This window comes from Homalodisca vitripennis, chromosome 2, assembly GCF_021130785.1.
Source record: "Homalodisca vitripennis isolate AUS2020 chromosome 2, UT_GWSS_2.1, whole genome shotgun sequence".
In the NCBI taxonomy this organism is placed as follows: domain Eukaryota; kingdom Metazoa; phylum Arthropoda; class Insecta; order Hemiptera; family Cicadellidae; genus Homalodisca; species Homalodisca vitripennis.
This window is the reverse complement of record NC_060208.1, coordinates 98,264,783-98,276,816: the sequence shown is the minus strand read 5'-3', so window position 1 is coordinate 98,276,816 and position 12,034 is coordinate 98,264,783.

The window sequence follows — 12,034 nt, the reverse complement described above, 5'->3', positions numbered from 1 at the left end:
CTGTAAATACGATAAAATAACGTCAATGGACAGCTTCTTGTATATATTAAACAATTTCGATCCCTAAAAACCACCCTTTATGATAGCTACCATTACAAAATTATATCGAAATTGTTATTAAGTAACCGTGAAACCAAATTGTATAAAAATGTTGATTTAAGTTTACTTATTCTCTAGTTAAAGATAACTCTGTGTCCGGGGTTGTTTTTTTTATTTGTATGGGTGAAAACAACTCATATTTGAAAAAAATTAACAACTTTTACTATTATAAAAATACATACAATTAATTTTATTATTACAGAATATAAATTTAAAGAATTAATATTTCTTCTCACTCTTTCTTTCCACCTCATCTTCGTCTTCTATCTCGTCTTCCTCTTGGTCCATAATTGGAATCGTGTTGTGGCAGATATCTCCATTACATGTTATGCATGCTGAATTGTAGTAAAACTCCAGCTGCGTACCCTCCGGCAACCACACGCTGAACCGCACCCCTTTTGTCAGCTACGAAAAATCATTCTTAATAACTCATCAGGTTCAGGTTGATCCGGAGTTTTAATGGGTTGCATTCTCCTTCGATATTGTGCCACCCAGAATTAAATGGGTTTACAGTTTTATTCCCTAGCCACAACTGCTTTTGTAACTAAACCCTATATGTGCTCATTTAAGGCTCCAATTGTTGGCACGAGCAAGGCTAGCTTAACATCAGTTTGTATAAAACAATTAAAATCTAATTTTTTTCGAGACATTCAAAGGTTACTTACTTTTTTCAATTTGCTCAACTGAATGTCTTTTACCTGCCCATATAACGTTGCACAGTAAGAGCCGTACAATACTGACCAGCATGTAAAATCTCCTCAACGGTTGAACTAATGTAGAAAATCTGAGCTTTATCTTGTAAGTATTAGGTACCCTTTTTCTAAAAGCTAAATAAATATTTGTTTTTACCTTTATTAAAGTACGCTGAATTTGAATCACATCAGGTGAAGCAATGGAAGAATATTATTAATTTTGAGCAATTCGGGTGGCCTATTTCCAATGATTTAGAAGAATATATCGCATAAAGACATTATTGGCCTATTTTCTCCATTCTCTTCGGATTTAAATTCTCTTCGACGTTTCATTGAAAAGTTTTTGTGTTTATTGCTTATGTAAAAATTTAATGAATTTTGTATATTTTGCCCGATCTCTCAGATATGAATGGTCTTATAGGTTTGGGAAGAATCCTATAAACTGAACACCTACCTGTAAGCCATAAAAACATTAGTTTCGATTTATTTCTTGTTTCCCAGAAAATCGGACGATATCTTTCGCTAGCCGTAGTTTGCTAATAAACTGTTTCCGGACATGTGTTTTTTTCGTTATTTTTACGAGAGGAAACCATCTGAGAAGCTTGTCGGGTAACTCGTTGGACATGCTGCATATAAATGATTATTCAACAAAACATAAAATATAGCCACTATGTGTATTCATCAATCAATATGTATATACACGTGTTAAAATTTCAACAAAATATGATTTTGGTTTTTCCCCCATAACTCGCTTAGTTTTAAGCAATCAAGTCCGTCAAAAAAGCATTTAGTAAGTTTATTAAGAGCTATAAGCTCATCTAAATAATTTTTCGCAAACGCTCGCAAACTTTAAACGTTCATATCTTACTCAATTTTTACCCTACAAAAGATAAATAAAACGCGAAGATTTTCAGAAAAGAATAACCTACGATTTTGTACTCTAAAACATGTCGCATATCATGATTATTTTTGAGTTGTTTTGAAGAAAAGCGATTTTTCTCTAAATTACTAAAATGATTCACTTCAAGCTCATTTTTTTTTTTTTCAAAAATAAGCACTTTAAATTGATCAAACACTCAGAACGTATTATAAGAACATAAATAAAGTGAATTCTAAAGTGGCAACCATGTCCAAATAAGGTGGAAGAGAGAATATAGGATATAGGAATTGACATTATTCTCTTCATAACTTGCTTAGTTTTGATGCTAGGGATTTTTATTAAAAAAAATAAAAGTAAGGGTTTTTAAAAGACTTTAAAAAGGTTATATGCGTTTTCCCTGAAAAATGCATTGGGTTTTGGTCATTGTACGTAGAAACTTTCCATTTTGGCGTTTGAAAAGACCAATTAACTTTCAACAAGCAATAATTCCATTTGTATTGGGTCTGGATGGATCATAAATACATGATTTTTTTTGTTTTTTATAAGCTGTAATTTTGCTCTTCGCAGGTTTTTCGATTATTAAAACGTATATTTTTCCAATAATTTTCAAAAAAACGTCTGAAAACGTAATATTTTACCTGAAAACGAAAATTTTATACGCGAATAAGTCGAAAAGTGTTGAAAAAGAAAACCTTACGAAAACCTTAAGTGTTGAAAAAGTGTTCGGAATAAAAAAAAAAACCTTACCTCTTATATAAGAGATGAACGAAAATTCTTTCGAGGCGAGGAATTTGCCAGAGAGATTTGGATGTGCGAGTTGTTGAGTAGGTAAATCTCCTTCCACACTCCGGTAGCACAGTTCATTTAGAGGAAAGTCTCATCCGATGGGTTAGTGAAGATATAATATTGTATCTTTAAATGAACTATCCACTTTTAAAGATATTATTCAACTTAAATTTTATTATTTAAGGTATTATCTGATGTATAAGCATAAAACCGCATTCGTGAATATTTGTGGTAAGGACTACAGCACTTCAAGGAATGTTTTAATGTGTGCAGCTATCATTTACGCCAATTACTCCCTATTATTTTTGACCAATTGACGAACTAACCTTCTGGAATAAACTGTGTTGATTGACCGCAGTATCAATATTCCTCCAGTCTTCGGTAATACATCAAGTACGTCTCTTGCAGCTATGCCCTTTATATTCATCTTCATATTATCATCTTTGGCTCGTGCCAATTCCCGTCTGGCGGTCTGTGAGACGATTGACCTAAAAATGAACACCGAGAATCATTATGTGACGAGGGAGAGAGCAAGCCACTTTCTCAACTAAGCAAGCCGTCTACGCTAGCATATGATGCCTCTAATTATAAAACTGACATTACCAGGTTCAACGTAGTTTCCACCCCCCACCCCCACCCACCACATTAGTAGGATCACAAAGGCATACATTTAGGCAAGACTAACTCGAATCCGGTTGTGGAAACAGAAACTGCTCTTTTCGACACTATCTCGAAAAGCATAGTAATCAAAAAACATACTATCCACGGTTAAACTTACGCCAGACCTCGGGTTGCGTAGGAGGCCTTGCATTCGCCCATCATTGGACAACATTCTGGCCCGTAGAGCGACTCCCAATAGATCGATTTCTGCATTTTTTTATTGCAATATTAAAGTAGTATAAATGAATACGAGTAGACAGAGGTTCACCTTATGACTGAGTTCATCTGTGTCTGGAAAACTATGCAAATGAACAAAAACCTTATTATCCAGTAACAAAAAACTATTGATTTTCAGGAGAGAGAAAGTATTCTCTCTGTTTCAAAAGCACTAGCATGCGCATATACAAGTGATTATTACGTAAAGTAGCCAATTGAAGATTATCGAAGTGTTTTATAAATTAAGAGCCATGTTCAAAATTTCAAGACACGAGGTCTTCGCAAAATTAGTTTGAAATTGAAATAAAACTTAGACTGACAAGAAAGTGATTGAAAATATTGTAACCTGCCGTACGTTACAAGATGCGTGCTCTGTTGATCCCATTTTTCATAAGTAATCCTTGCCAATAAAACGCTACAAACCATTTATCGTACTATGAAACTGACATTGTAGGTTAAGCTAAAAATGTCCAAGCTTTGTATGAAGTCAATCCATTGAATAAATTAATTTTATAACAGGTGTTGATAATTGGAATATGTCAGATGATTATAATATTGCACCTGTATACAATTAGTTTATTCTGTGTTATTTTGTTTCTTTTCAACATGGTAAGACCAATGTAACTAGAGTCTCTTTTTTGACTGATAGAAATTGAGACTTCCAAATAGGCCGATGTGTACCATTTTCGATACGAATATAGTTACAATTAGTAGGTAGTAGAGAGTTAGTAGATGGTGTAAATTTGACCACAAAATAGTAACTGTTATCTTCCATAGAGACAGATAGGGATCGGTTTTCTTTCATTAGCAAGTAGCGAGCGAGGTTTTGCTGAACACAATTCTGAATAACAACCTCATATTGCTCATTATTCCTCTCCTGAAAGTGTTAGCCAATTACAGAGTTACGTGACTTTCCTGCTTATCAACAGAAGTAGTTCTAGTCTCGTTTATAAATAAAAGAGAAAACATACGTGGATAACAATTTGTATTCACAAGCAGTGTTCATTATTAAAATTTATACTGTATCTATTGAATATAATTGGGTGGTTCCAATATGTATGTGTACCTTTGTAGTACTTTTTATGGCTAAAGTTTTATTCTTTAATGTTTCTAAAAAATTTAAACTTAGAATTCATTATGTTTGAGACTACCACATTTAAAATTACAATTTTTTGTTGTCAGATAAGGTCTAAAAATAACTGCATGTACTGACTTCGTCACTCTGTTGTAACGGACAGTGCAGAACACTACACGAATGAAATTTTGATGGATAACGATTCTTCATCTAATTTTATACTAGTATAAAATTGCTCCCGTGGTGTACGTGATCAAAAGGGTCTAAAACCTTTTTAGAGTTTATTTTTTACTTTCTTAATTGATTTTATATCTTACACCATTATTATTTATGGTACCGGTCAAGAGCTAATTCAAAGTTAAATTTTTTGAACAAACCCAACGATTTAAGTATATTTAATAATTTAAAATTTTGGATTTAATTGTGTCTAAAATCTCATATTACCAATATTTCCCCTGGATTTATACTCAGGACCTTCATTTTTATGTTCAAAGTCTTTCGAATTAAGACCGACTATTTATTTCTTCATCAAGCTAAGATTATAATAATGCGACTGGTATTTAAATACTTACAATATAACACATTTTCCAAATTTAATTTTCATTAGGCTACAGCAAAAATACTTATTTTCATTAAGAGATGAAGATTACGTCAACGTTGAGTGTATGTGTTTATATATATATATATACAGGGTGAGTTTTTTAAAGTGATCCAATAGCTAACTTTTTAATTACATGACTTAGCACCACACTTGAAATTTGGAACTTGCTCAATTTTAAGTTTTCCTCAGGAATACACTTTCAAATTTTTTGAAGATGGCCGCCATTTTCCAATATGGTGGCCAACTTTAAAATCTTTAATGGAACACCCCTGTTTTTTATGTTGTTTTTAGATTCTACTCAACAAAATAATACATTTTTGCTTTTGAGAGTTTTTCAATATATCTAATGGTTCAGGAGCTACGCGGACTGGAAGTTTTCATAATTTTTTCCAATATGGCGCCCAACTTTAAAATCTTTTATGGAACACCCTGTATTTTATGTTGTTTTTAGATTCTACTCTACAAAATAAGACATTTTTGGCTTCTGAAAGTTTTTCAATATCGCTATTGGTTTCAGGAGCTACGTGGACTGGAAAGTTTTCACCATCAGTCCGAAAAAAATCCGAAAACTTTCCAGTCCACGTAGCTCCATGAACCATTAGAGATATAGAAAAACTTTTAAAAGCAAAAAATGTCTTATTTTGTAGTGTAGAATATAAAAACAACATAAAATACAGGATTTTCCATAAAATATTTTAAAGTTTGGCCGCCATATTGGCAAAAATTATGAAAACTTCCAGTCCACGTAGCTCCTGAACCATTAGATATATTGAAAAACTCTCAAAAGCAAAAAATGTATTATTTTGTTGAGTAGAATCTAAAAAACAACATAAAATACAGGGTGTTCCATTAGAGATTTTAAAGTTGACCGCCATATTGGAAAATGGCAGCCATCTTCAAAAAAATTTGAAAGTGTATCCCTGAGTGAAACTTAAAATTGAGCAAGTTCCAAATTTAAAGTGTGGTGCTAAGACGTGTAATTAAAAAGTTAGCTATTGGATCACTTTAAAAAACTCACCCTGTATATATATACAGGGTGATTCATGAAGTTCTCCCCCCACTTCTACAGCACATTGTACTAGTAAAAATAATGAAAAAATGTTATATAAACATAGGTCGGAAAACGCTTTGTTAGCGAGTTACAGCTAGCGAAAGATTTCGCCTGAATTCCTGGGTAAAGAGTAAAATAAAGCCATACTGAACTTTTGGAAATGTTAATTAAGTAAGAAAATATCGTGGATTCTTATGTATTTTTACCTGATAAAGCTAATAAAATAGGTTTCAGAACTGTACCTGTAATAGTTTTTGAGGGATTTCAGGGTTAAATGCAAAAAATTGGGGCACGAAACAATGTTTTTTTAAGTTTGATGTACAATAACTTTGTTAAATTGGTAATAAATACATAAAATCAACAAACATTAATTGTAGAGAATTTAATTCTGAGAAAATTGATATAATCAAAGTCTAAAATAAAACAGAAATAAGTACCAAAAAATCGATTTTATTCAGTATATAATACATTACTAGCTGTAAAGAAATACCGTACAGTATTTAGTTAAAATAAAACAAAAACAAAATGTTTGTTCCCTAAAGATGAGATAAATTGAAAAAAACAAAATTAACTGTTAAATAAATTTGTTTGTAAATAAAAATATCATGTTTTATTACGTTTTTTTTTTAAATAAAAATTTACATCAAATGTTCGAAAATAAATGAAGCAAACATTTTTCCCATTATTGTTTTACTAATCATCGAAATGCAGTTTTTTTGTTTTATTATATTCTAAGTTGGTAACGCACGAATTAACAGCTGATCAACAATGGTATTCTGTACTGTTACGTTAGAACTGTGTATTAGTGGTGTTTTGCAAGCTACAACAGGAGATCGGGTTCTGTGAATCGTGTTATTAAATGCAATTTTTCTGTGAGTTATAATTCGATTGTTTATTCATGCGAAAAAAAATGCCTTACTTATTTTACATCAGAGGAATACGCTGATATGGTTTTTATTTTGGGTTACTGTAATGGTAATGCTAGACTGAACGTAGAAGAATATGAACTACGTTACCCTAATAGGAGGATTCCAGATACCAAAACAATTTCAGGAACTTTTTCGTTACTCTTCGGGAAACAGGATCACTACCAAGTACTAGAAACCAATTATGAACGAGCTGTCTAACTTGATGATGATATTGTTATTAATGCTATTCATCGCAGTCCAGGTGTAAGTACACGACGTATTTCTAGGCGGATAGGAGTTTCGCAGTCAACGCTGTTGAGGTCACTTAATCGAAACAAATTTTATCCGTTTCATAAACAAAAGATTCAACATCTACAGCTAGGGGATGGTCCGCTTCGCTTGGAGTTTTGCAACTTTTTGAATATTAATAATCAACTCTACAAGCGTATTTTGTTTACGGATGAGGCCACAATTCACTCGGGATGGTGTCAATAACTTGCACAATGAACACTCATGGGCAGAAGAAAATCCACATGAGGTAGTGGAACAGAACTTTCAACACCGATTTAGCGTCAATCAATGTCTGGTGTGGCCTTTTGCATAATCGGCTGTGATTGGACCTTTTCATATTACCTGGACGCCTAAATGCTGAGTTCTATTTGCATTTCCTTCAAGAAGAGTTGCCGCAGCTGTTAGAGAATGTTCCTTTACATCTCAGACAAATTTGTACTTCCAGCATGACGGAGCACCTCCCCACTTTTCACATGCCGTTTCTGCTTACTTAAATCATCAATTTCCTGGACACTGGATTGGTCGTAGAGGGCCTCACCCTTGGCCACCAAGATCACCAGATCTATCTCCATTGGATTATTGCATCTGGTGATGGATGAAAGACATTGTATACAAGACAAAAGTGAATTCTCGTGATGAATTAATTGCCCGTATTATGGATTCAGCTGTGTAGATACAGGGAAGTTCCTGAAAAAATTAAGAAACGCAAACAAAAGTAATACACAAACGTGCTGCAAAATGTATTGATAATGATGGCCTCATTTTCGAACATCTATTATAAAAAGGTGCGTACGGTTTTATACTGAATAAAATCGATGTTTTGGTACTTATTTCTGTTTTATTTTAGACTTTGATTATATCAATTTTTCTCAGAATTAAATTCTCTACAATTAATGTTTGTTGTTTTTATGTATTTATTACCAATTTAACAAAGTTATTGTACATCAAACTTAAAAAAACATTGTTTTGTGCCCCAATTTTTGCATTTAATCCTGAATCCCTCAAAAACTACTACAGGTACAGTTCTGAAACCTATTTTATTAGCTTTATCAGGTAAAAATACACAAGAATCCACGATATTTCTTACTTAATTAACCTTTCCAAAAGTTCAGTATGGCTTTATTTTTTACTCTTTACCCAGGAATTCAGGCGAAATCTTTCGCTAGCTGTAACTCGCTGACGAAGCGTTTTCGGACCTATGTTTATATAACATTTTTTTCATTATTTTTACTAGTACAATGTGCTGTAGAAGTGGGGGGAGAACTTCATGAATCACCCTGTATATATATATATATATAGTACATATATATATATATATATATATATATATATATATATATATATATATATACAGGGTGATTCGGTTAGTGTTACCGGCACTTTCTGAGCTGATTGTACTATAAAAAAATAAAGAAAAAAGTTCATATAAACATGGGTCCGGAAATGCTTCCTTACTGGGTTATGGCCAATTGAAGATTTCACCAAAAATTGTGTGCAGGAGGTTCAAATGATGATTTGCCGCGTGTTTATGAAGAGATTATTTATAGGCGAAATGCAACTTTTTCTAACGGATTTTTTAGATGAGAAATTGAATAAAGTTCATCTCATAGCTGTATCTCATTTATTTTTTTTGTTTATACTACAAAAAAACAGAAATAAAATAATAATTTTGAAAACACTTTTTTAGGTTTAACGGACAATTATTTTGTTAAATAGGCATTGAAAGACCCACATTTTTACAAAGAAACTTTGCAGAAAATTTAATTCTGAATAAAATTATGTGCCACACGGCTATTAACAGCGAAGTATTAGTTTCTGGAATTTAATTTTTATAACAAACGATCTACCAAGCAAGAAATTCCAAAGCAAAGGAAAACCGCATTTTAATGACATAGAGTAGCCTACACATAAGATTTATTAGGATGCAATTTAAATTAAGTTTTAAATAAATTATTGTTTTTCATCTAAAGCTTATAATACTACGTACCACTTTCATAACAGGTGTTCAAAAAATCAATCCTTGTACTTCAATACACTTAGCAGCTCGCTTTCTGATTGATCGAGTTATCCTCCGCAACGCTGCACGATTGTTTTTGATTTGTGCGGCGGCATCTTCAATTCGATTTATTAACTCTTCACGTGTATTTACTTTTTCCTGGTACACCAGGTTCTTCATCCAACCCCATATACAGAAATCTAATGGAGTTAGATCTGGTGATGTTGGTGGCCAAGTGTGTGGTCCACCGCGACCAATCCATTCGCCCGGGAAACTGCTCGTTTAAGTGCATTGTTACATTATGGGAAAAGTGGGGCAGGGGCACCATCATGTTGATAAATATATATTGCACCTTGCTGCTAATGGAACATCTTCTAATAATAGTGGTAGTTGTTCTGTAAGGAATTCTAGGTACATGCGGGAATTTAGATGTCCTCGGAGAATGAATGGTCCTATTAATCGATCATGAATGAGTCCACACCATACATTTACACTAAAATCTGTGTTGAAAGTTGCGCACGATTGTACTATGTGGATTTCCCTCTGCCCAGGTGTGTTCATTGTGAAGGTTGTTGACGCCATCTCGGGTAAATTGAGCTTCATCAGTGAATAAAATGGTTCTATGATTGTTGACGGTTTCTAATTAACCAGTTGCAAAATTTCCAATCGAAGAAGAGGAGGATCTATTGGTTTGAATACTTTGAACTTGTTGTTTATGGTAAGGGAACATGCTATTTTTGCGCAAAGTTCTCCATACTTCAGACTGAGACACTGCGAATCGCCTAGAAGAGACGCCCGTGTACTGACACCAGGACTGCGTTCAGTAGCCATGATTATAGCCTCTTCCATATCTACATTATTCTGGGCAGGGCGATCCCGATAATTATTAATACTAGGAAGGTTTACCTGTTACTCTTAGGGTACGAAATGATCCACTGATCGTTTTTGGGTTTGGAACTCTGCGATTAGGAAATCGTCTTCGGTATTCTGCAGTAGCAGCGGTTGCATTTCCGTCACAAAACGCCTAAGACAAATACCATGTCGGCATATTCTTCCGTTGTAAATAACAAAGGCATTGCAATTGTGATAGTAAGTTACTTTAAAATACACTTCACTAACAAAACGAGTAGTAAATTAATTGTATTAATTGCACTCATTAAACTAGTACAGAATTGGTAACAAATAATTTGGATTCCTCAATAAATTGCAGTGTATTGTTGAACAGCTGATTTGTTATACCAACTTATAAAAATATAATTTACCTTCTGTAAAGCTAACGTGACAAAGATATGTAGGTACATGATGTAACCATTTGGATTAGTCCTAAAAAAGTAATAGTATTATTGTTTTTTTTAGTTGAGCATTAATCTATTAAAATCGCATTTACAATTGTATGCTAATCAATTATTTGTGTACCTCTATATCATTACATTACGGTGTTTATTTACTAAATACGTATTTCTTGCTTGGTAGAATGTTTGTTGTAAAATTAAATTCCAGAAACTAATACTTCGCTGTTTAATAGCCGTGTGGCACATAATTTTATTCAGAATTAAATTATTCTGCAAGTTTATTTGTAAAAAATGTGGGTCTTCAATGCCTATTTAACAAAATAATTGTCCGTTAAACCTTAAAAAAAGTGTTTTCAAAATTATTTTATTTCTGTTTTTTGTTAGTATAACAAAAAAACTAAATGAGATACAGCTATGAGATGAACTTTATTCAATTTCTCATCTAAAAATCCGTTAGAAAAAAGTTGCATTCGCCTATAAATATCTCTTCATAAACACGCGGCAAATCATCATTTGACCTCCTGCACACAATTTTTGGTGAAAATCTTCAATTGGCCATAACCCAGTAAGGAAGCATTTCCGGACCCATGTTTATATGAACTTTTTTCTTTATTTTTTATAGTACAATCAGCTCAGAAAGTGCCGGTAACACTAACCGAATCACCCTGTATATATAAAATCCGTTCGTTCCACGTTTTCTTTCTTAAAGTTTACTTACCATATGATTTCCGGTAATAGAAAATTAAACTGACAAGTGATAACAACCTAAGTTAAATTAACTTGAGTGAATACGGCAACTCATCTAGTGAAATATTATTGACAAGGGATATTTTATTTTTGCTGGTTTACCTCTCTAAATGCTATAACTGTATAACCCTACGTCACAAGACCGTTCACTCCGGTCATTCTCAATCAAAAGCATCAGCTGATCGGAGTATTATAATTATTTGTAACTTATGAATATTTTATTACAGCACTACTAACTGTGGTAATGGGGTAATAAGTTAATAAGAGTCGCTAATTATAAGACAGAAATTACAAGACGATTATATACGTGGAGTAAATAAATGAATCGAAATCTACAGAACGTGTTGAAAGCCAATTTTTTGCCACTACTACCTCTTTGGGTTTTGTACTCTCTAGTACATATGGTCATTTTTAATTTGTTAAATACTGAATTTATTGCTGGAAAGTAATTATCATGCAGACTTCTATTTACAGGCGTTTAACTAATATTTTCCGATTTTTTTCGAGCAACTTTTGATAGATACTTTTATTATTTACTAAACTATAAAAAACTAATTTCAAACAAAGAATACAGCTTTAATAGGCTAAACATGAAAAGCTGAAATATCCCTGAGAGGAAAATAAATTTAATACAATAGAAGATTATAAAAAAACAATAAAGGTATGTGTCGTGACACATAGCTCGGCTTGTAAACGTTCGGAGAATCAGAAAATAGACAAAAATCTAACAAAATGTGTAT